The 26842-nt window shown below is 44.5% G+C and overlaps 1 protein-coding gene across 5 annotated transcripts in view; it reads left to right on the top strand.

Annotated features, from left to right (window-relative positions):
• The window catches only part of LOC139542598 (voltage-gated potassium channel KCNC1-like), a 98519-nt gene that overhangs the window by 16441 nt on the left and 55236 nt on the right, over window positions 1-26842 (top strand). The window lies entirely within an intron of this gene.

Here is a 26842-nt window from a genome sequence, read left to right as displayed (position 1 = left end):
GCTGGGGAAAAAGCCTACACGTGCAGAATAAAGGTGAATGGACAGACAGGGATACAAGACAGGACAGAAAGAAGTAGAGAGAGAGAGAAAGAAGAGAGAGAGATTTGCAAAGAGGGATGGAATGAGATAGATAGCAAAGTTCTGCATTTTAATATCTCTCTCGCTCTCTCTCTGTCAAAGTGTGAAGCGTGGGTACATTTACCAGCCAACCCAGTCAATCTCTGGGTGGCCCTGTCTCTGACAGTTTGGACACAGTTGGCCCGTGTGTGTGTTGTATTTAATGACGGAGAAGATTCCAGTGTGTCTTTGTGGAATAGCGGCTGCTCCGCTCTCTGCTGACTGTTCCTGTACAAATACAGACGCTATGACTCAGTGCCCAGAGCCTGTGTGTGTTCATTCTCTAGGACAATTATGCTTTTCCCCCATGCAGTGTGTGTGTACTTTACTACAGAACATATGTGTGTGGAGTGGTTGATCAAGTGTTGGAGATAAACAAGGGGAGGGGGAGAGGGAGGGAGAGAGAGAGAGAGGGAGAAAGCGAAAGAGAAGGAGAGAGGGGGAGAGAGAGATTGCGGGAGAAGGAGAGAAGGAGAGAGAGGGAGAGATTGAAAGAGAGGGAGAGAGAGAAAGTACAATAAGGGAGAAAACTGTAAAATACTGAGTGATGTGAGGGCACAGAGAGAGAAGAGAGACTGACAGAGGGAAAGAAGGAGGGAGGGAGAGCAGGAGAGGAGAGGCACATTTGCAAGGACAAACATGAATAGTGCACTGCAGTGATCAGGTTTGAATACTAAGCAGAAAAAATGCAATGCCTTCTCTTTTCCTGGTTTCACCTCAATGGACAGGGTGTGTGTGTGTGTCCCGGCCGGAGAGGGAGGGAGTGTGTGTGGGTGTCTGTGTCCTTCTGCATGTGTGTGTGCGAGAGTAAGACCAGTTGGTGTGTGTGTGTATTCCTGCGTGTTTATGGCTTCCTATTGCACTTACTGTACTTTCCACAGTCTAATGCACTGGAATACAATGTACACGATAAGCACTCTCCAAGACTTAGGGGTTAGTGCTCTACTTACCTGAGGCTAACATTACCCTCTATACTTCACTGTTCTTCAAGAGTTTAGCTACCTGAAGCTAACATTACTTCACTGTTCCACTTTGTTTTCAATAGAATTCCTATGGTGTTTCCATCCTTCCAAACCTCCATCTTTAAGATGTCCTAATTTCCATGATTATTCCCAAGGCTGCTGGGCTTTTTCTGTTCCCAGTCCCACATGGGAGCATCTCCTTCCTCTTTCTGTCCTTCTCTTTCTGTCCTTCTCGCTCTCTTTCTTCATTTGTCTGCTCCTCTTCTTCGCTTCCTCGTCGTCCTCCTGCCCCTTTCCTTCTTATTCTCGCTTTCTTTCTGTCTGTCTTCATCTCTCTCTCTGTCACTCAGACTCTCTCTCCCAGTGGAAACGCGTGTCCACTTCTAAGGGCTCATAATATTCCCTCCTTAGGGACAATAGGAAGTAATGTCCACTTGGGTGTTAAGATGTCTCCACTGACTTCTCTCCAGGAATGAAGTCCTCTTAGGACACAGGGACACTCAGACCCAACGGGATATGTGAGAGTTCATTCCACTCTTTGGTAGCATCAATGCACACTCCTCAGGGCATGGGGATGTTCCCTCCCTATGTAGGGTACACTTTAGTCCCTGGTTAGTGAGGACTGAGCAGTAGTGTCATTACTGTTGAATGAGCTGGTTATATAAAAATGGCCTGGGATGCGTGGGACTGTCTCAACATCTATATGTCTCAATGGGCATGGGCAAAATACAGTGTATGGATCAGGGAGGGGGGGAGAAAGAGAATGGAGTGGGGGAGAGAAGAGAGAAGAGAGGCAGGAGGGAGAGAGAGAGAGGTAGAAAAGAGAGGGGAATAAAAGAGAGAGCTGGAAGAGAGAGAGAGTGGGATGAGGGTTTGCTTGTCATTAGGGATGGTTCGAAATTAACAGAATGCGGACCAGGAGGAAAATGTGGGAGGGTCATGATTTTTCAATTTCAGTCAAGGGGCGGGATTAGTATTTTGAAAATCTAGTCCAGGGGAGGGTCATGTAATTTGTAATTGATGAAATTTCAATATTTCTGAGTGTTTTAGAATTGGTTGCCTAGCAGGCTTTTATCGATGTGTGCTTGATGCCGCCCCTCATCTCTGATTCTTCGCTGGGCGCGCAATATCAAGTGCACCTGTAGGCTATTTAGTGTGGTCTCAATCAAATGCTCTGTAGGCTATGGGCTGGGCTGCAGGAGCACAGAGCAAAGTTATATTCATAAGGAAATGTACTTCCTCCTTTTGCGCTGCTGGGAACGGCGTAATTCAAACTAGGCTGCCATGCTCTCGCAGATCGAAACCTGTTGGCTGTTCTGTGTAGCTTTTAAAGGGGCAGTTCAGGAGGAGAGTCCAAGGCTTCTTCCGAAGTGGGTATATATTTATAATCCCCCCCCTCCCAGAATTCTATACCGTGCACGCAGAGCGGCTTATTCTGTTCACGTTGAGAGGGAAAGTACGAAGATGAGAAGGAGGAGCGGAAGTCAACTTTGATAGCTTGCTGCTACTATAATTGATTTGATAAACAACACGTTTCTTGCCCATGATGGAACTATACCGAACAAAAGTAGAAGCGCAACGTGCAACAATTTCAATGATTTTTACTGAGTTCACAGTTCGCATAAGGAAATCAGTCAACTTAAATAAACTCATTCGGCCCTAATCTATGGATTTCACATGACTGGGAATGCAGATATGCATCTGTTGGTCAAAGATACCAAAACACAAAGAAAAGTAGGAGCGTGGATCAGAAAACCAGTCAGTATCTGGTGACCACCGTTTTGCCTCATGCAAATGATGGTCACGCCAGAGTTGATCAGGCTGTCGATTGTGGTCTACGGAATGTCGTCCCACTCCTCTTCAATGGCTGTGCGAAGTTGCTGGATATTGGCGGGAACTGGAACACACGGCAGAAGAATGGCACGACAATGGGCATTCAAATTGCCATCGATAAAATGCAATTGTGTTCACTGTCCGTAGCTTATGCCTGCAGTACCATAACCTCACCTCCACCATGGGGCACTCTGTTCACAATGTTGACATCAGCAAACCGCTCGCCCACACGACGCCATACACATGGTCTGCGGTTGTGAGGCTGGTTAGACGTACAGCCAAATTCTTTAAAACAACGTTGGAGGCAGCTTATGGTAGAGAAATGATCATTAAATTATCTGACAACAGCTCTGGTGGACATTCCTGCAGTCAGTATGCCAATTGCACACTCCCTCAACACTTGAGACATCTGTGACATTGTGTTTTGTGACAAAACTCCAGATTTTAGAGTGGCCTTTTATTGTCCCCAGCACAAGGCGCACCTCTGTAATGACCATGCTGTTTAATCAGCTTCGTGATATGCCACATCTGTTAGGAGGAAGGATTATCTTGGCAAAGGAGAAATGCTCACTAACAGGGATGTAAACACATTTGTGCACAAAATCTAATCGAAATAAGCTTTTTGTGCATATGGTATGGGACATTTATTTTATTTCAGCTCACGAAACATGGGACAAACACGTTACATGTTGCATTTTTTTATATATATTTTTTTATATTTATCAGCGATATTTACCTCACAATAATCGCTAATTTAACTAACTTGGATTGTGGTGCTGAAACCATGACGCGGTAGCCGTGGCACAATCAGTCAGACAGCTCATGGTGCTGCGTCATGCACTCTAAATAGCCTACCTCCGTGTCTGTGAAGTTAAAACCAAGACTCGCATTGAGGGGATATGAGTGTGCTATAGGCTTACATTTGGTTAAGAATATTGTTTTGTTCCAGAAAAGCATAGGCCTACCCCTTGTTAGCTTAAAGGGATCCTTCAAGAATTTGGACAATGAGGCCCTTTGTCTACTTCCCCAGAGTCTGATGAACTTGTGCGTACCATTTGTATGTCTCTGTGTCCAGTAGGGAGGAAGTTAGAGAGTGTTTCACCAGCCAACGCTGACGCTAGTTAACAACTTCCTTCAAACGGCACACAGAGACATAAAAATGGTCTCCACATGTTCATCTGACTCTGGGGAAGTAGATAAATGGACTCATTCCCCAAATCCCGAAGTATCCCTTTAAGGTTTTGAAGAAAATAAAACGAATCCGATGATATGAAGTGATCTATATTAGCGCTTTGGTCCTTGATGCTTTATGCTAGAAACAAGCTGTAAAAAACCTGGGAAAGAAGAGACTTGAATGCATATGCGGACGTCTTTGTTTAGTTTCTATGACATTCATTGGCTGAGCTACAACTTTCTATAGCAGAGGAGACAGAAATAGACTCTGCTTGGGAAGTAATCTAATTCTGTCGCTATCAATTGATTAAGCTACTCACTTTCTGTAAGATAGAAGACGTTTAAACCCAGACAGCTTTTAGGGAAACACTTGTGACCTTCTCTCGTTGGTTTAAGCCTTGGAAGAAGAGTAGCCAGCAGTTAAAGCTGACATTTTTCTGCGTCTGTAGGCCTACTCTGTCTGGGGTGGAAAGGTAGGACTACTCTGTCTGGGGTGGAAAGGTAGACCTACTCTGTCTGGGGTGGAAAGGTAGACCTACTCTGTCTGGGGTGGAAAGGTAGACCTACTCTGTCTGGGGTGGAAAGGTAGGCCTACTCTGTCTGGGGTGGAAAGGTAGACCTACTCTGCCTGGCGTGGAAAGGTAGGCCTACTCTGCCTGGGGTGGAAAGGTAGGTCTACTCTGCCTGGGGTGGAAAAGTAGGTCTACTCTGTCTGGGGTGGAAAGGTAGGTCTACTCTGTCTGGGGTGGAAAGGTAGGTCTACTCTGTCTGGGGTGGAAAGGTAGACCTACTCTGTCTGGGGTGGAAAGGTAGACCTACTCTGTCTGGGGTGGAAAGGTAGACCTACTCTGCCTGGCGTGGAAAGGTAGGCCTACTCTGCCTGGGGTGGAAAGGTAGGTCTACTCTGCCTGGGGTGGAAAGGTAGGTCTACTCTGTCTGGGGTGGAAAGGTAGGTCTACTCTGTCTGGGGTGGAAAGGTAGGTCTACTCTGTCTGGGGTGGAAAGGTAGGCCTACTCTGTCTGGGGTGGAAAGGTAGGCCTACTCTGTCTGGGGTGGAAAGGTAGACCTACTCTGTCTGGGGTGGAAAGGTAGGCCTACTCTGTCTGGGGTGGAAAGGTAGGCCTACTCTGTCTGGGGTGGAAAGGTAGGCCTACTCTGTCTGGGGTGGAAAGGTAGGCCTACTCTGTCTGGGGTGGAAAGGTAGGCCTACTCTGTCTGGGGAGGAAAGGTAGGCCTACTCTGTCTGGGGTGGAAAGGTAGGCCTACTCTGTCTGGGGTGGAAAGGTAGGCCTAATCTGTCTGGGGTGGAAAGGTAGGCCTAACTTTTGAAAGTACCACGGATTCATGATGAAGTCTCAGATTTATTTAGTTGCAAACAGGGACAGTTTCATTACAAACAAGACACGATGATTTGGCATTGGAGAAATATGAAGAGATGAACACATAGGGCTTTCTCTCTGTCCATTCTTAGCCTGTCATTTTTGTAATTTGTGTGGTATTAAAAAAGATTCTGCAAGTTCTCCAGTCATGTGAAATGACGTAGAATTGCACTGCATTTTTATAAAAGGCTTATTTGTCTCAGACCTGCAAATACGATGATAGATTCATGCAATGCTTTTATTATAAATAAGATATTTCCCACCCTACTCTATTTCCACGGTGGTTTGCGAACCCACAACCTTCTGACCCGGAGCCCTGTGCTATCAAAACTCCTGCATTGCCATGTAATGCTTACAGGACGAGGATCAGTTTCTAAAACTGCATATTTAGTCTCTGGTCCATCCTAGAAGTGAGTGTAAATGGTAGGCATGTTTCCTGTTATCCAATTTATGTTTTAATTATTATTTTAGGGGATAGTCACTTGCTTTCTTTTCAGGGAAGGTTTGGTTAAAGTATATTTTGCTGAAGGGAGAGCCTGTTGTCAAACTATTGTCTTCTACATTATGTATTTGACGTTCACTTACAGTGGGGCAAAAAAGTATTTAGTCAGCCACCAATTGTGCAAGTTCTCCCACTTAAAAAGATGAGAGAGGCCTGTAATTTTCATCATAGGTACACTTCAACTATGACAGACAAAATGAGAAAAGAAAATCCAGAAAATCACATTGTAGGATTTTTAATGAATTTATTTGCAAATTATGGTGGAAAATAAGTATTTGGTCAATAACAGAAGTTTATCTCAATACTTTGTTATATACCCTTTGTTGGCAATGACAGAGGTCAAACGTTTTCTGTAAGTCTTCACAAGGTTTTCACACACTGTTGCTGGTATTTTGGCCCATTCCTCCATGCAAATCTCCTCTAGAGCAGTGATGTTTTGGGGCTGTTGCTGGGCAACACGGACTTTCAACTCCCTCCAAAGATTTTCTATGGGGTTGAGATCTGGAGACTGGCTAGGCCACTCCAGGACCTTGAAATGCTTCTTACGAAGCCACTCCTTAGTTGCCCGGGCGGTGTGTTTGGGATCATTGTCATGCTGAAAGACCCAGCCACGTTTCATCTTCAATGCCCTTGCTGATGGAAGGAGGTTTTCACTCAAAATCTCACGATACATGGCCCCATTCATTCTTTCCTTTACACGGATCAGTCGTCCTGGTCCCTTTGCAGAAAAACAGCCCCAAAGCATTATGTTTCCACCCCCATGCTTCACAGTAGGTATGGTGTTCTTTGGATGCAACTCAGCATTCTTTGTCCTCCAAACACGACGAGTTGAGTTTTTACCAAAAAGTTATATTTTGGTTTCATCTGACCATATGACATTCTCCCAATCTTCTTCTGGATCATCCAAATGCTCTCTAGCAAACTTCAGATGGGCCTGGATATGTACTGGCTTAAGCAGGGGGACACGTCTGGCACTGCAGGATTTGAGTCCCTGGCGGCGTAGTGTGTTACTGATGGTAGGCTTTGTTACTTTGGTCCCAGCTCTCTGCAGGTCCTTCACTAGGTCCCCCCGTGTGGTTCTGGGATTTTTGCTCACCGTTCTTGTGATCATTTTGACCCCACGGGGTGAGATCTTGCGTGGAGCCCCAGATCGAGGGAGATTTTCAGTGGTCTTGTATGTCTTCCATTTCCTAATAATTGCTCCCACAGTTGATTTCTTCAAACCAAGCTGCTTACCTATTGCAGATTCAGTCTTCCCAGCCTGGTGCAGGTCTACAATTTTGTTTCTGGTGTCCTTTGACAGCTCTTTGGTCTTGGCCATAGTGGAGTTTGGAGTGTGACTGTTTGAGGTTGTGGACAGGTGTCTTTTATACTGATAACAAGTTCAAACAGGTGCCATTAATACAGGTAACGAGTGGAGGACAGAGGAGCCTCTTAAAGAAGAAGTTACAGGTCTGTGAGAGCCAGAAATCTTGCTTGTTTGTAGGTGACCAAATACTTATTTTCCACCATAATTTGCAAATAAATTCATTAAAAATCCTACAATGTGATTTTCTGGAATTATTTTTCTCATTTTGTCTGTCATAGTTGAAGTGTACCTATGATGAAAATTACAGGCCTCTCTCATCTTTTTAAGTGGGAGAACTTGCACAATTGGTGGCTGACTAAATACTTTTTTGCCCCACTGTATATAATTCAAGTTTATCCGTATTTGCTTTTGACGGAAAGAGAGGGAGAAAGAAACAGTGAGAGAGGGGGGGGCAGAGAGAGAGGAAGAGAGGAATAGAGAGATATACGAAGAGAGGTGGGAGAGGAATATATATATATATATATATATATATATATGGAGAGATTGCATTAGAAGGCTCTCAAGTTCTTGAGGAGAATGAGGCTCAGCTCCTCTGGAAGATGTTTTTATCAATGTGAGGTGATCTAACCATTCACAAGTACTGTTCAACACTCAACCCACAACTATGACACATATTCTCTTCTCTCTCTCTCCCCGCTCCAGCCCACTCACGCTCTCCCTATGCACATATGCACACACTTATAGTAACACATGCATACTGTACCTTTACACAATTGCATTATTGTACACACACACACACACACACACACACACACACACACACACACACACACACACACACACACACACACTATCCCAATGCTATTAGTTATGAAAGTTTAGACACTTTAATGATCCATGCAAGGTTGATGTGTGTAGGGCAAAGTGTGTAGTGCACAATACATATTACATAGTGTGCAGTCTGTAATGGAAAGTGGTGTATCGCACACCAATGAGATGCTCACTTTTCAACAGCACCAACAACAGGGGAGTGGTTGGTAACTCATGATCCATGATTATTCATAATCATGGTAACTCGTCAGAATGGTTGTAGAAGTGTTAAAAAACATGTTAATATGATGAATCTGACTGGGCTGGATGGGTGTACACCCTGTGGTCTCTAGAATGACACCAATTTGCTATTTAAAAAATGTGTGCACTTTGATATAAACTCCTGTACATTTTTCCTGGTCCGGTCACATGGTCAGAAGAGCTATAACTGGCTATAACTGTCCGGGCTCAGAGTTTTCCCTGGCCCTAGCCTCATTTTCTCCATCCACCCCCTCCTCCAATCTCTCTCTGGCCCATGACAGGGACCAGCTGCTGGGCCGCTGGGGTTCTCCTGGCCCCTGGCCCCTGTGGCTCCACCACTCTGTGGCTTTGTAGCTCTGGCCAGTTCCCACTCCCTCTGGTTTGCTGAGAGGGAGAGAGGGAGAGAGGAGAGAGGGGTTAGGGGGGAGAGAGAGAGAGAGAGAGAGAGGTGAGGGGGGAGCGAGAGAGAATGAGAGAAGCATGGAAAGAGTGAAATAGAGAGAGACAGAATGAGAGAGTGAGAGAGAGGGAGCGTGTGGGAGATATATATATGAATTTAACCAGCTTTTATTGGCACTATTCAAATCACACAGGAAACGGTATGAGCAAGATGCTGAGAGAGAGTAAAATGGGAGAATTCGAGAGGGAATGAGAGACAAAGAAATAAAGAGAGCGAGCGAGACAGAGAGAAAGAGAAAGAAAGCGAGAGAGATAAATGTATAGTCAGAGGGAGAGAGAAAAACAGAGAGACAGAGAGGGAGGGAGAGCTGGCTAGTATGGTGCACAGTATGTCTGTCCTAACCTCCTCCCTCCCCCAGATGGCTCTGATGCTGCGACTGGTCCCTGCGTCTACCGCTTCACCTCTCTCTCTCTCTCTCTCTCTCTCCTCTCTCCTCTCTCCTCTCTCCTCTCTCTCTCCTCTCTCAAATTCAAAGGTCATTATTGGCATGGGAAACATATGTTTACAAAGCAAGTGAAGTAGATAATAAACATGAAACAAATGCAAAAGTTCCACCTCTCTCATTCTCTTCCTCACGCACTCCCTGTCACAGTTCTCACTCTTTGTTCCTCTCACACGTTGATGCTATTCATATTACCCCCCCTTTGTCTTACACACTCTGGCTCTCGTTCCTCGCTCCTCCCCTCCTCTTGCAGGGTCTTTGTATTTCACACACCATCTCTATGCTTTAGTGGGATTCTCTCTCACGTAAAAACACACTCACACACTTCTCTTCTTGGTGTGGTGCATTCAAGCATAAATACGCAGACACACGCACGCACGCACACACACACACACACATAAACACACACACACACATACATAAACGCACACACACACACACACACACACACACACACACACACACTGACTGACTGATTGCTGATCAACAGAGAATGCGTTGATGACCTCATGCACATTAAAGTGTCAGTAAGAGGCAGGTGGGCAGAGCCTTGCTGTCAATCATCGGTCACATCCCACACTAGCACAGCCCCTCCCACCACATAGGCCTATACCTCACAGGACGTGGAAGTTACCCAGGGTCAGATATTCTTACATCTCTCTTGTAGTTGAGGTTAGAGTTAGTGGTCAAGAAATCTGATATTAGATCTGTGTTTTCTTTTGTTAGATTAACTTAGAATCCAATACTGTCCAAAATATATTGTTTTAAAACTACTAGCACATGGATATCCCTCTACACATACTGGACACGGAGCTGTGCTGCTTTCGTATTATAATGGGCAAAATAAAGCAGATTATTTCATTCTGGTTGAAGCAGATGATGTCACAGTGGTTTACACCCCACATCACTCTCTCTCTCTCTTCCATAATGCATGGTTTATACCTCTCTCTCTCTCTCTCTCTCTCTCTCTCTCTCTCTCTCTCTCTCTCTCTCTCTCTCTCTCTCTCTCTCTCTCTCTCTCTCTCTCTCTCTCTCTCTCTCTCTCTCTCTCTCTCTCTCTCTCTCTCTCTCTCTCTCTCTCTCTCTCTCTCTCTCTCTCTCTCTCTCTCTCTCTCCATATAGCCCTTTGTACTGGGCCATTATTCGAGTCGTGACTGATACCGCTCCCTATGGTATTCTCCATTCATGCAGCTCTAAAGACCTGTAGCGATCTCTTTCTGGCAGGGCCTCCTTTCGGTTATGACTGTGTTGTGTAGGAGCCCGGAGCAGGATTTGGCAGCTGGCTGTTCTTGCCGTTCAGAGCAGTAGTCATTGCACCAATCTCTATCCACTAGCAGAGCTGGAGTGAGCACATTTTCTCTCTCTCCTTTCCTTTTTGCCTCCTCTTCTCCGATCCCCATCCTCCTCTCTTCTCCTTCTTTCCTGTCTTAGCATAATCGCTGTGCTCACAATGTTCATTTTGTTAGCCGCTGTCAATATCCTCGGACACATGCACACATTCTCACGTTCACACACATTATGCAGGTTTGCACCGTGGCTCGGGGTTGTTTGCACTTCTACGTACTGTAGCTACTGTACGGATGGATATGCTTTGTGCTATAGCCCTATGACTGTGCCACTGCTTCTCTCTCATTTCTCTCTCCTGCCTCTCCTCCCTCCCTGTTCCACCTTGGGTATCCATTGGTCCGTGTCATGAGAGAGAGAGAGAGAGCTCAAGGCAATACATTAGCGTGAAGCTCAAGTGCTCTCCCTCCCTCCCTCTGTCGCCCTCCTTCCCTCCCGATATATTAGAGATATCACATCAAAAATATGACTTTTACCCCCCAATAAACCCTGTGTTTTCTGTTTTTGTCTGCTATGATCTATGGATGCTTTTAGTTGATGGCTTCAACCTATTGATTTCTAATTAAAGACTTCTCCGCCACTCTTTTGTTTTTCATCTTATTGATTTTTGATGTGCTGATTCAGTGCAGCGATCCCGCTTACGGCCCAAAGCAATTAAATGTCAGAGCTAGTGAGGGTTGTAGGGTCTTTCTTCTGCTTTAATATCTACTTGTCCCTCTGAGCTTTTGAAGGATGGATGTGTAGCTAAGAGAGACATTTTTCTTCCTTCGGATGTTGCGCAGTTGGGTGGGAAACCTTGACATTTTGACTGGCGTGAATGTGGAAGTATAGACTGCGTCAGTGGTGGCTGGTGGCACTTTAAATCGTAGGATGGGCTCATATAGTCTGGATTCCATATGTTTGATACGCTTCTGTTCATTCCATTCGAGCCGTTACTGTGAGCCGTCCTCCCCTCACCAGCCTCCGTTTGACCATATAGGCTACTATAGCGTTATGGCAGTTTCCCCGTCAATTGAGCTGTCATTTGCGAGCGCAATTGAAGCTTTGGAATATCTGTTCTAACCCAGATGTAAATTTATCCCTGTTAGAAGCATCTCTGTCAGGTAAAGGTCCAATGTAGTCGTTTTTATATCAAATCATTTCTGGGTAAACAATTAAGTACCTGACTGTAATAGATTTCCATTAAAATGTTCTTAACTATTTCTCAAGCAAGACTTGTGCTGGGACTGTCTGGGAGTGGTCTGAGTAGGGAGGGGAAAACTGAAAACTAGCTGTTATTGGCAGAGAGGTTTGGAACTCTTTCTTATTGGTCTATTAACCAATTTACCACATGGTGAAAGCCGAAACTCCCACCCATGCAAACGTGCTGATTTAGAAGGTCCTGTGTAGATTGTGTTTTCAACCAATTAACTATCAGGAAATAACACTGATCAAATTTCTTCACACATGGTTAGTTTCATCAGCTGTTATCATGCAATATGATACGAAACACAGGGGAAACTGAATTTTGACTACACTGGGCCTTTTAAAGGCCATCATCATAATGCTTTATAACAACTACAATCCATAAATTCAATTCTGCCCAGACTGCTGCTATTGGTTCTTCATTTGATCCCTCCCTTGAGACGCCCACACTGGGAAGAGCCAATCACGACACTCTTGTCTGTTTTGAATTGTATGACTTTTGATGTCTGTTATTAAGTGATCAAGGGCATTTGGATTGTAGATAGGGTGCATACATAAAGTATTCAGACCCCTTTACATGTTCCACATTGTGTTACGTTACAGCCTTATTCTAAAATATATTAAATAAAACATTTTCCTCATCAATCTACACACGATACCACATAATGACAAAGTGAAAACAGGTTTTTAGAAATACCTTATTTACATAAGTATTCAGACCCTTTGCTATGAGACTCGAAATTGAGCTCAGGTGCATCCTGTTTCCACTGATCGTCCTTGAGATGTTTCTACAACTTGATTGGAGTCCACTTGTGGTAAATTCAATTGATTGGACATGATTTGGAAAGGCACGCAACTGTATATATAAGGTCCCACAGTTGACAGTGCATGTCAGAGTAAAAACCAAACCATGAGATTGAAGGAATTGTCCATAGAGCTCCGAGACAGGATTGTGTCAAGGCACAGATCGTGGGAAGGGTACCAAAACATTTCTGCAGCATTAAAGGTCCCCAAAAACAGTGTTCTCCATCATTCTTAAACGGAAGAAGTTTGGAACCACCAAGGCTCTTCCTAGAAGAACTGAGCAATCGGGGGAGAACGGCCTTGGTCAGGGAGGTGACCAAGAACCTGACAGAGTTCCACTGTGGTGATGGGAGAACCTTCCAGAAGGACAACCATCTCTGCAGCACTCCACTAATCAGGCCTTTAAAAGTAGAGTGGCCAGACGGAAGCCACTCTTCAGTAAAAGGCACATGACAGCCGCTTGGAGTTTGCCAAAAGGCACCTAAATGACTCTCAGACCATTCATTTGGTCTAATGAAACCAAGATTGAACTCTTTGGCCTGAATGCCAAGCGTCATGTCGGGAGGAAACTTGGCACCATCCCTTTGGTAAAGCATTTGTGGCAGCATCATGCTGTGAGGATGTTTTTCAGCGGCAGGGACTGGGAGACTAGTCAGGATCGAGGGAAAGATGAACAGAGCAAAGTACAGAGAGATCCTTGATGAAAACCTACTCCAGAGCACTCAGGACCTTAGACTGGGGTGAAGGTTCCCCTTCCAACAGAACAACAACCCTAAGCACACAGCCAAGACAACGCAGGAGTGGCTTCGCGACAAGTCTCTGAATGTCCTTGAGTGGCCCAGCCAGAGCCCGGACTGGTACCCGGTAGAACATCTCTGGAGAGACCTGAAAATAGCTGTGCAGCGACGCTCCCCATCCAACCTGCCAGAGCTTGAGAAGATCTGCAGAGAAGAATGTGAGAAGCTTGTAGCGTCATACCCAAGAAGTCTCGAGGCTGTAATCTCTGCCAAAGTTGCTTCAACAAAGTACTGAGTAAAGGGTCTAAATACTTATGTAAATAAGGTATTTCTAAAAACCTGTTTTTGATTTGTCATTATGGTGTATTGTGTATAGATTGATGAGGAAAAAAACTATTCAATCAATTTTAGAATAAGGCATGTGAAAAGGGGGTATGAGTACTTTCTGAATGCACTGCAAAGTGGTATGAGAATACAGTGGTAGGTAGTACAGTGAGGGAAAAAAGTATTTGATCCCCTGCTGATTTTGTACGTTTGCCCACTGACAAAGATATTATCAGTCTATAATTTTAATGGTAGGTTTATTTGAACAGTGAGAGACAGAATAACAACAAAAATATCCAGAAAAATGCATGTCAAAAACGTTATAAATTGATTTGCATTTTAATGAGGGAAATAAGTATTTGACCCCTTCTCAATCAAAAAGATTTCTGGCTCCCAGGTGTCTTTCATACAGGTAACAAACGGAGATTAGGAGCACACTCTTAAAGGGAGTGCTCCTAATCTCAGTTTCTTACCTGTATAAAAGATACCTGTCCACAGAAGCAATCAATCAATCAGATTCCAAACTCTCCACCATGGCCAAGACCAAAGAGCTCTCCAAGGATGTCAGGGACAAGATTGTAGACCTACACAAGGCTGGAATGGGCTACAAGACCATCGCCAAGCAGCTTGGTGAGAAGGTGACAACAGTTTCTGTGATTATTCGCAAATGGAAGAAACACAAAAGACCTGTCAATCTCCCTCAGCCTGGGGCTCCATGCAAGATCTCACCTCGTGAAGTTGCAATGATCATGAGAACGGTGAGGAATCAGCCCAGAACTACACAGGAGGATCTTGTCAATGATCTCAAGGCAGCTGGGACCATAGTCATCAAGAAAACAATTGGTAACACACTATGCCGTGAAGGACTGAAATCCTGCAGCGCCCGCAAGGTCCCCCTGCTCAAGAAAGCACATATACATGCCCGTCTGAAGTTTGCCAATGAACATCTGAATGATTCAGAGGACAACTGGGTGAACGTGTTGTGGTCAGATGAGACCAAAATGGAGTTCTTTGGCATCAACCCAACTTGCCGTGTTTGGAGGAGGAGGAATGCTGCCTATGACCCCAAGAAACCATCCCCACCGTCAAACATGGAGGTGGAAACATTATGCTTTGGGGGTGTTTTTCTGCTAAAGGGACAGGACAACTTCACCGCATCAAAGGGACGATGGACGGGGCCATGTACCGTCAAATCTTGGGTGAAAACCTCCTTCCCTCAGCCAGGGTATTGAAAATGGGTCGTGGATGGGTATTCCAGCATGACAATGACCCAAAACACACGGCCAAGGCAACAAAGGAGTGGCTCAAGAAGAAGCACATTAAGGTCCTGGAGTGGCCTAGCCAGTATCCAGACCTTAATCCCATAGAAAATCTGTGGAGGGAGCTGAAGGTTCGAGTTGCCAAACGTCAGCCTCAAAACCTTAATGACTTAAAGAAGATCTGCAAAGAGGAGTGGGACAAAATCCCTCCTGAGATGTGTGCAAACCTGGTGGCCAACTACAAGAAACGTCTGACCTCTGATTGCCAACAAGGGTTTTGCCACCAAGTACTAAGTCATGTTTTGCAGAGGGGTCAAATACTTATTTCCCTCATTAAAATGCAAATCAATTCATAACATTTTTGACATGCGTTTTTCTGGATTTTTTTGTTGATATTCTGTCTCTCACTGTTCAAATAAACCTACCATAAAAATTATAGACTGATCATTTCTTTGTCAGTGGGCAAACGTACAAAATCAGCAGGGGATCAAATACTTTTTTCCCTCACTGTATATAGTGGTAGTATATAATGGTAGTAGTAGCATATAGTGTTATGCTGGTGAATGAGGACCCAAAAGCGACTTAATAGAAACAGAGTCTTTATTCCAGTCTTAACAAAAAACGATACTCCTGGATATTATCTTAGGTAAATCCAAAACAGGAAAACTGAAATCCTCTCGTCAGTAGAGAGGAACGACTGGAGACGCGACCACAGACTGCAGGTCGCTTCGGGAAGGCACAGGCCGTAGCTGACATAGACACCTGCTCACACGCAGCATCTGAAGAGGGCAAAAACACGACAGGGCGGAACAAGGACACAGAACAGCAAACATCAAACAAGGATCCGACAAGGACAGAAGCGGAAAACAGAGGGAGAAATAGGGACTCTAATCAGAGGGCAAAATAGGGGACAGGTGTGAAAGAGTAAATGAGGTAGTTAGGAGAATGAGGAACAGCTGGGAGCAGGAACGGAACGATAGAGAGAGAGAGCGAGAGAGGGAGAGAGGGAGGGGGAGAGAGGGATAGAAAGAGGGAAAGAACCTAATAAGACCAGCAGAGGGAAACGAATAGAAGGGAAGCACAGGGACAAGACATGATAATCAATGACAAAACATGACATATAGTGGTAGTATGCGCACTGAGTGTACATAACTCTTTCCATAACCTGGACTGACCAGGTGAATCCAGGTGAAAGCTATGATCCCTTATTGATGTCACTTGATAAATCCACTTCACTCATTGTAGGGGTAGGAGACAGGTTAAATAAGGATTTTAAGCCTTGAGACAATTGAGACATGGATTGTGTATGTGTGCCATTCAGGGGGTGAATGGGCAAGACAAAAGATGTAAGTGCCTTTGAATGAGGTATGATAGTAGGTGCCAGGCGCACCGGTTTGTGTCAAGAACTGCAACGCTGCTGGGTTTTTCATGCTCAACAGTTTTCTGTGTGTATCAAGGATGGTCCACCACCCAAAGGACATCCAGCTAACTTGACACAACTGTGGGAAGCATTGGCGTCAACATGGGCCAGCATCCCTGTGGAATGCTTTCGACACCTGGATCCTGAGTGGCGCAGCGGTCTCCGGCACTGTAATCGGGAGTCCCATAGGGCGGCACACAATTGGCCCAGCATCGTCCGGGTTAGGGGAGGGTTTGGCCGGGGTAGGCCGTCATTGTAAATATGAATTTATTCTTTACTGACTTGCCTAGTTAAATAAAGGTTCAAATTAAACCTTGTAGAGTCCGTGCACCAAAGAATTGAGGCTGTCCAGAGGTCAAAAGGGGGTGCAACTCAATATTAGGAAGGTATTCCTAATGTTTTGTACACTCAGTGTACAGTGCTAATAGTATATATTAGTATTGTCCAGGTTTGGGTTACAGTATATTACATCACACGTATAGCTTGAAATGATTCAGCAGAATAGTGGGTCTAATGTACAGTATGTCGTTGTCCCCTCCCCAACTCAAAAGAAGCTGACGTCATGACCGTGTCCTTACTGTGACGAGAGTGTGTGTGTCCTTTACGGTGTTGTGTGCGTGTGTGTGCGCGCCAGCGTGTGTGTGCATGTCCTTACAGTGGGGTGAGACTGACCGGAGCGTCATGGAGGTGACCGGACTGCAAATAGCTCCTCTTTACATTTGCATCAGTTATTCCCCATGAGGTGTCAATAAACGCTGTGCCCTGCCTGGATGCTGCCTGCCTGTCTTCTATACTCTCGTCTTAATGCTCTGTCCTCTAGTCTACGCTCTATGTTTTTTGCTTTGGTCTCAGCTGCACACTGGCAGTTGGGTTCGGTCAAGGTGTGTGTTTTGTGTGTGTTTTGTGTGTGTGTGTGTGTATTATGATTTGGTTTCGATTTTTGTCTGTTTGTGTCTCAACACTCTTAGAAAAAAAGTGCTATCTAGAACTTAAGGGTTCTTTGCCTGTCCCCATAGGAAAACATTTTGAAGAACCCGTGTTGGTTCAAGGTAGAACGCTTTTGGTTCCAAGTAGAATATTTTTGTAGACCATGTAGAACCCTCGGTGGAAAGGGTTCTTTGCCTGTCCCCATAGGGGAACCCAAAATGGTTGTACATGGAACCAAAAAGGGTTCTCTTATGGGGACAGGCAAAGAACCCTTTTTTCTAAGAGTGTACTGCGTCTCTTCACATTAAGACTTTCCGTGTGTGTACGTGCGTGCGCGTGTGTGTGTTTGTTTTACCCTGCCTCCACTTCTTACTCATGAACTGTACTTGCGTGTTGTGTTGTCTATTCAGACTGGAGGTGGTGGTGCAGTGCATTAGTGTTTAGCAGGCTGGGTTGTTTTAGGTAGCAACTCTAGTGTCTCTCTCTCTCTCCCCCCATCTCTCCTCTCTATCGCTCTCTCTCCCCCTTCTTTCTCTCTCTCTCTCTCCGACTCAGTGCTACCACTCTGGAGAGTCCCTCCACAGCTCTGGGGCTGCCTAAGGTCTGGGATATGAATAGAGCACAGTGCTAATGCACGGCCTACTGAAAAAAGGTCTGGAGAGAGAGATGGATGGGGAGAGATGTGCCTCCTATGCACCCCACACTACCGTAGCACCCCAGGAACATGGCAGGACTAGTTCCGCCATACACAGATAGATGGTATTGTTTCTAGGTATCTTACTGTTGCTGTTCAGTTATAAGAATAACTAATGCACATGTGTTTAGATGAGCACACACACACACACACACACAACCCTAACCCAAAAATCTAAACTTTATCCTAACCCTAACCCTAACCCTACAACTAACCCCAGCTCCTAACCTTAATATTTAACTTAATTCTAACCCTAACACTAATTCTAACCTTAACCCTAAACCCCCTAGAAATAGCATTTGACCTTGTGGGGACTAACAAAATGTCCCCAGTTGGTCAATTTTTACTTTGTTTACTATTCTTGTAGGGACTTCTGGTCCCCACAAGAATAGTTAAACACGTCCACACACACACACACACACACACACACACACACACACACACACACACACACACACACACACACACACACACACACACACACACACACACACACACACACACACACACACACACACACACACACACACACACACACACACACACACACACACACACTCTCTCTCTACGCCTCTTCTCCCTGTACTCAGGCTCTGGTCTAGCCCATGTGTTGTGTTGTACTGCAATATTTATACAACTGCAATATTAATCCCATGTTCTTTCTTTGTATACGTAGAGAGCAAAGTTTTCAGCTCCTCTGTATTGTGGTGTACAGGAGTGTTGGTGACCAGTCAGAACTCTTCATTTTGGGAAACTTTGGCCAACTACAATGACATGTAGTTGGGAACCCCACCCCAACTTGTTATTAGACAGAGAGGAGAGAGAAAGTGGAAAGGATAGGAGGAGAGAGTGTCACATAGACAGTGGGTCAGATACTCAGACTCAAACCCATGTCGGTGTGCCGCTGTGGGCGGCGGCACAGACCGCTGGTCCACCCGGGCCACAGGAAACATACCTTTTTGTTTGTCATTTCGTGTTATGGTAACAACATGCATTGTGTTATTGACGAGCCTATCATGACTGTATTGTGAAAGGATAGCTCCATGTATATGGGCAGCAGGTAGCCTAGCAGTTAGAGAGGTGAGCCAGCGGCCGGAGGATTGCCAGTTCGAATCCCGGATCTTACAGGAAAGATCTGGTGGAAGTGAGCTGGCAACCGGAGCGTTGCTGGTATCAAATCCTAGACGCCGTTGCCTGCTGTTGTGCCCTTGAGCAAGGCAGTTAATCCCCAACAACAACTGTTCCACGGGTGCCCAGTGTGGCAACCCCCTGCTCTTACCTCTCCAGCCTCTATATGCATGTGTCTTTTGGAGGGGTTGGGATAAAGCAGAAGTAAAATTTCCGTTGGACCTTGTTTACAATTGACAAATAAAGTAATCTTAAAGTACCAGTAGAAATAGATAGCTAGGTGATCTCTAGAGCTGCTCACATTCAGTAAGTGATGAGTTTAGTTTCATGGAACACCCTTCTATATGACAGTGCACCCTATATGACCAGTATTCACACTTAGGGTGCACTTAAACCCTGCGTCTCTCTTGCTACCTCTCTTGACTTTCTCTCTCTAGTCTAACCTGATTCCCCTCTCTCTCTCTCTCTCTCTGTCTCACTCTCGGTTTCCCTCCCCCTCGGGGATGTTAGATCCGTGCTGTGCTGTATGATCTGACTGTGATGACTTGTGAGCGGGGCTCGTCTTCATACAGCCTAATTGATGCTAATAGTCTGTTGTGATCTGCTGTCCCAAGCTCTCTTTCTCTCCCCCTTTACACCTCACTACCTCTTCTTCTTCTCCTACCCTTCTCTCGTCACTCCTCCTTTCCTGCCACCTCTCTTTTCCTTTATCCTGTATATCTCTCTCTCATCTATCCTTCTCTCTCTCCCTCTTTCACTCTGCCTATTTTTCTGTCTCCCCCTCTCGTTCACTCGCTCTCTCTGTCCCTCCCTCTCTCGCAATTCCTCTTTCTTTCTTTCTTTCTTTCTTTCTTTCTTTCTTTCTTTCTTTCTTTCTTTCTTTCTTTCTTTCTTTCTTTCTTTCTTTCTTTCTTTCTTTCTTTCTCCCACTCTCTGACTATCTCTTTCGCTCTCTCCCTTTTTCTCTCCCCCCTTTTAGCAGTACTCTGAAGTTTTTAACTGAGAGACCATTAATGAGAATGCTGTTAATATCCACTTTTATGTGTTATTTTATGCACAAGCAGACCTGTGTGTGTGTGTGTGTGTGCGCGCGCGCGCACGTTTGTGTGTATGAACTTCTTGATCCTGAGACCACTTAGTTGCTTTCAAGAAGCCATGAAGGCTTGTATTTTTGTTAAAAGGCATTTTTTTAGGGGTGAACACCAGATTGCCTAATGGCCAGTGTGCATGTCAGCGAACTGTGGAATGTTTCCAAGCCCATATATTATTCAAACTAAACAATGGAAGGGTTAGAGAGGAGAGAGGGAAGAGAGGGAGGAATGAGAGGAGTAGGACAGAAAGAAAGAGGAGTAAATTAAGGTGGAGGCACTAAGAGATAAAAAGGAGAGATAGACGAGGGAAGAGAGAACAATAAAAGAGACAGGAAGAGAGGAAGAGATGGCCGTCCTACTTTAAACAAACAACTTTGACGCTCATTACTTTTTCTCTATACATGATTTGTGAAGCATCTATGGAGGCTTAAAGGTTTTATGAACGGTTCTTGAAGTTTTTCTTCGATTAAAGTGGACCAGAGATGGCGAAACAGAAAGGAAAATCAGTGTGAGGAGAGGAAGAGGAGGAGAGGAAGAATAGAGGAGGAGAGGAAGCTATAGGAGAGCTGTGAGATTGAGGAGGCATTAATGAAAATTAGGTCACTGACTTGAGTGAGTGTGAGGGAGAGGGCTAGATTGGAGGGGAAAGGAGAGAAAAGAAAAGAGAGCGAGAGATTAACTTTGAGGGAGGGAGGGAGGGAGGGAGGGAGGGAGGGAGGGAGGGCAAAACAGAGAGAGCTATGGGGATGATGATGAAGCCTGTGCTTGTTTCAGATTTAGATTAGAAATAGTTTAAATGTGGGTAAAATTAGACATTCGGGGTAGGCTTGGGCGTTATACCGTATATAACATATACCGGGGTATTTGGAAATAGTCACGGGATATTTTTTCAATACCATTGAAACGATTCCTTCTAAGTTGTTTTAATATTTTTGAATATTTGTAGCCACTTTTTAAGTATATACCTGCAGTCAACTTGTGCAATACATTCTGGGATAAAGCACATCGCGTTCTTCATTTCACCTGTCACATTATTTTTTCATTAGGAAGCTTACCGGTAGTCCCCAGTCACATGGTGTTTGTTTACAAGCACACAATGATGAGAGACCGGAGCCTTGTGAGTCAATCACTGTTGTGCAGTAAGCGCCAGGTGATCTAGTTACGGTATGGAATTCACAACTAAATGTTTGCCAGCTATATACAGTATCTTAATAGTTATAAGTTAACTGTCTAAAATGTGCTAAATTCTCTGCAGTTGTGCATTTGGTTTGCTAATTTAGTAGCTAGTTATCTAGCTAGATAAGTGGTGAGCTTCTTGCTAAATCAAGCTTCTCTTGGTAACAGCAGAGAATCCCCTCCTGTAACAAGAGCCTTGCTGTCTAATATTTGCTTTGTGCGTGCAGCAAACTGTGAGTAGCATTTTTGTGTTAATTGTATAACTTTATGGGCTGGGATGTCTGTCCTGCAAATAGTTTTGTCTGAGACTGTATAAAATGTGCTCGTTAGCATTTAGCTAGCATTCGCTATGGGAATTTACTTGTACTTGTTAGCATTGCTAAACTTCGGATTACTTGTGTTCAGTGCCAGTATTACGGAATATCCTGCAACGGTACAAGGTAAGTATGAAGCACAGGAGGTTGGTTGCACCTTAATTAGGAAGAATGGTGGAATGGTATCAAACACATGGTCTCCAGGTGTTTGATGCCATGCCATTTGCTTTGTTCCGGCCATTATTATGATCCATTTTCTCCTCAGCAGCCTCATGTGGTATGAAGGTATGACAATCTGGATACCACCCAAACCTGATAAGGGGTGTCTTAGAAAGGATCACATCGTCTTTTCAAATACTCCTAGCTGTCTCACCTCTTCTGATAAGGTCTTTCTCAGCAGTTAGTGATTTTAATATGATTAAAATCAATAACTGTTTAGAAACACCACCGTCATGTCCATTGACAAACCTAAGACCTTTCAAATGTCATTTCTAATTCTTAAGTATTCCTGCTGGTCACTTTTCCAGGCAGACAGATTTACTGAGATCACACGTTTATTTATAAGACGTAACCACTGTAAATAATCACTTATTTATGAAAACAACAATTTATTCATCAGTGCCACCTTCATCTTATGTTTTAATTTAATTCCTACTCTCTCTTAGACATTGGTCCAGTCATTTCTCTCTCTCTCTCTCCCTCTCTCTCTGTGTGTTCTCTTCCCCCTCCTCCTCTCCTCTGCTGCAATGTCGAGGGTTTTCATATTGGTGCAGTGTTTAAAGATGTCCTCAGACCATTGCAGTGTTCAGTATGATGCTCAGATCATCATTCATAATGCTATGTGTGTAGTACTAAAGCACTGTTTCGGAAGTCATATTATAGGATGATATGTCTGTCTGTCATAGTGTGCTGTCTGTATGGAGATGAGCTCTGTATTCTGATTTGGAAACAGAAGAGGTCTGTCTGTGTGTGTCTCTGGGTCTGTCTGTGTGACGGACTGACAGACTCACTGCTTGTGTGCGTGCGTGTGTGTGTGTGTTAGAGCTCAGAACAATATAGCCTTCAAGACAACCCCATTACTTCAGTGTGACTGAAAACCCACTACTAAGTGTTCTCCTCCCAGCACTACCCTCATCACTGTCACGTTTACATCCGGGTGAGGTAGACCAGGGCTTTGTCTGAAATGGAACCCTGTTCCCTATGTAGTGCACTACTTTTAACCAGGGCCCATGCATCCCCATTCTCCACCCTTCACCCCAAGTGCACATGTGCACACTTCCCTGCATGCATTTAAAAGCATTGGATTGGTGTAAGCATTGGTTGGAGGAGTTTGCACCATTTTAAAACCCATACACTTCAGGAGAAGGGTGGAGGTAGAGATTTGGCCATCCCTCTGACTTGACCTGTACCAGAAGGGCTGTCTGCCTGTCCATCAGTAGGTGTGTTGTTAGTCTGACTGGGTCCCACATGGCACCATTTTCCCTATATAGTGCACTACCTTTGACAGGACCCTGCACCCTATTCCACTACATAGTGCACTACTTTTGACCAGAGCCTTATGAGTCCTGGTCAACAGTAGTGCACTGTGTAGAGAATAGGATGCCATTTGGAACACAGACGTACTGTATCATCTCAGGGACTCCCTAGGGAGCTTTCAGGCGCTTTAAGACGCGATGTGCTCAATGACCCTACAGGGTCTTCGCCTCCCTCTCAAAGCTTATTCGAGGAGCTCAGAGGGGCGGGACCTTCGATTCGTTCCTCCAATGAGGGGAAGGTGAAGAATTGAGGGAACAAAGATGGAGGAAACAAGGACTGAGGAAGTAAGGATTTGACGGCAGTCATGGACTCAAGGTTAGGAGGATAGTAGGAGCCTGTGTGCTATTAGAAGAGGGAAACATCTCACCCTGCAACTGCAAGGGCCAGGGGAAAGGCATGCTTTTGCTCCAGCCAAGGTTACATAGGCACACATAGTCATCTATCATAAAACATGCATGTCAAGGGAGGGGACCGTTAAATGTTTGATAAAGCAACAGAAAGAGAAAGATCCAATGGAAAGAGAAGCGAGATTTGCACACACAGACGACAAAAAAAAAAGTGTCCCCAAAAGTGGAGCTTGAGTGCTTTAGGATGGCGAGGCAGGTGACATCACAGGCGATGGGCGGCGGTGTCTCTAGTCGGCACGGAAACGGGTCTCCTCATCATCAGCGTTTCCAGGCCACAGTGAGATGAGATGAGGCTCGTTAAATGAGTTCATGTTAATAGGCTGGGGGAATTAAGCAGTTCTCCCAGGAGTATCCAGACCACTCATTTGGGCTGTTTTTTTTTATTTTATTCATCTGTTATGAGAAGATTGACCCGACTGCTGCTATTTGAGACGCATCCTCAAAGACATCTATAATATAATGTACTGTATTAAGGGTATATATACACTGGAGCCACTTGTCATTTTGGGCTGGGTTGGTTTGAAATTCATTATGTCGGTTGAGCATGTGTAGGTTTTTGTATTTTTGGAAAAATTAGAGGGATTTTGTTGTGTGTGTGTACCTATATGTTTTAAGGTTGTGTAGTATGAAATGCAAGCTGCCTATCCAGATGTACGTGTGTCTCTCTATACGGAGATCTGAGCAGGCATTTTGCAAGACGACTGTACTCTGCAGCCAGGGCTCTGGAAGGACCCCGATACGTTCAGGCAGCTTACTGCATAGACCAGAGAGAGAGGGAAGGGGAGAGAGAGACAGAGGAGGAGTGTGGAGCTATGGGAGAGCTAAAGATCTAGAAGTAGAGAGAGAGAGAGATTTTTGTGAGAAAGAAAGGGGAGGAGGAAGAGGATAGCGAAGGAACAGAGAGGGGAGGGTAACACTGCAGAGGGGGAAACAGCAGCAGCACCACACACACACGTATATAAGTGACTGTAATGACGTGTTACATAAAGGGAATTCATTGGGTGGCAGAGAGAGAGAGAGAGGCATATAGAGACAGAGGCAGAGAAATAAAAAAAAGAGGCAGAGAAAAAGGCTGGGCAATATGGCCTAAAAAGAAAATCAAACTTATGGGCAATTCACAACATATATATCTTGATTTTTAAAACAGTTTTCTCTAAATAAGCTTTGTTGTACAATTAAAGGTAAAATACACTGCATTTTAAACAGTGAGCAATACTTTAATGAATTCAGGGCTTGTGAAACAGTGAGCAATACTTTAATGAATTCAGGGCTTGTGAAAGTATACATTGGCTACTTAGGCCTTCCACAATAATAAGACCCACAAATAATGTCTTTATTTTATCAAAATAGTTTAACTGTGTATGAAAATGGCCTTTTTGTTAAAAATTTTACCAGAACCATGCCTAATGCACATTCACTAATAATGATCAACTTGTTGTAGCAGGCATTATAGAAAATGAACACAGGTCTCATAAACAATCTCTCAAGCACAAGCCCACATGCTAGTGAGAAGCCAGCTAATCTTTATAGTCTAGCCAACTTGGATCTATTTGCTAACTAACAAGGTAGAACAGTCAAATTGTTATGAACACACCATTCTGTCCGTCTCCCCACTGTTTGAACAGCATGCCAGCCTGTCCACTTTGTTCTTAAGTTTTTGTTTTTGCATCATTTACTTTTGGTTTTGTACACCAGCTTCAAACAGCTTAAAATGCTATATTTTTTGTTAATTGAAAATATATTTCACAGCTGTTTAGATGGTACAATGATTCTCTACACTATACTTGCTTGTTTTGTCACATAAACTGAAATTAGGCAAACTATTAGAATGTTAGCAACCAAGAAATGGCGGAGCGATTTCTGCATAATGCATCTTTTAAGTTTTCCTCTATTATAGTAAAATAATGTGTCACTGTGTTTTGCTGTCCTTATGAGCGATTCTGTTGGACCAAACCGCAAATGCAAATGGCGAGTAGAAACCGCATGTTGTCACAGAGGAAGAAGTTATTTTTCCTATTTGTTGTTCTCAGTGGCAGGGGGAGGAGTTTGGTGTTTGTGTGTAATTTGGAAGGTGCACAGTCACAGCAGAAGGAGTGAGACCAAAAAGACAACACGAGAACAAGTGGACATAAACCTCCATGAAAAATACAGGCATTTGGAATATCGTGCTAAAACATACATTTGAATGAATCAGATGAATTCAATATATCGCTGAGCCATAGTTGAGGCTGGGTTGTGGATTGGTTAGGTTGAGGCTTGGTTGAGTTAGTTTGGGTTGAGGTTGTGTTTGGTTGAGGCTGGGCAGAAGTTGGGTGAGGTTATGTTGAGTTGAAGCTGGGTTGGGTTTAGGTCGGTTGTGTGAGAAAGAGTGAGGTTCTGTGTGCCTGAGATGAACAGATACTGTTGGGCTCCCAAGTGGTGCAGCGGTCTAAGGCACTGCATCTCAGTGCAAGAGTTGTGCAGTGCAGTTTCTGGTGCAGTTTCTGGTTTGAATCCAGGCTGCATCACATCCAACTGTGATTGGGAGTCTAATAGGGCGGCGCACAATTGGCCCTGCGTCGTCCAGGTTTGGCTGGGGTAGGCTGTCATTGTAAATAAGAATTTGTTCTTAACTGATTTGCCTAGTTAAATAAAGTTTTAATTAAAAATACTATTGATCCAGAGGGGCTGATAGGAGAAAAGGCCTGGTGCTTTAAACGGGCATGCTGGCTCAATCAATAGACATTTATCTATGTGAGAGCGAACATGACATCTCTGTTTTCTTAAGGGTGGCCGCGCATTGCCCACAGCGTCGTAACTCACTAACCCCCATCTCTCTCTTTCTCTCCCTCTTTCCACCACTCTCTGTCTCTACTGTACAGTCACACTCCATCTTGAACCCCGTCTCCCACCGTTTTCTACCTCCGCCTCTCTTTTCCTCTAGCTCTCTCCCTCCCTCTTTCTGTCTCAGTGCAGCTTCAATGAGATTGCAGCAGAATGCCCATACTGTATTAGCTGCATCTCTCTCTCTCATTTATGGTCTGTTGTTCATGGTGTCTGGCGCCACCTATCTTCCGTCTCTTATCAGAAGCACAGGTCTGAATGCACACCACAGTACCACTGCAATGACCCAAAACGCAGCACAGCCACCCTTCACTATATATATATATATATAGCTACCCATCAGAGAACATTAATTTAGCTTTCAGCTAAATACTGTTTATTTACATTCACTGTCAGCTGATAGGCCAAAGCTATGGGTGTATTC

The sequence above is a fragment of the Salvelinus alpinus genome, chromosome 1, assembly GCF_045679555.1.
Source record: "Salvelinus alpinus chromosome 1, SLU_Salpinus.1, whole genome shotgun sequence".
Lineage (NCBI taxonomy): Eukaryota > Metazoa > Chordata > Actinopteri > Salmoniformes > Salmonidae > Salvelinus > Salvelinus alpinus.
This window is presented reverse-complemented; position numbering and strand designations above follow the sequence as displayed.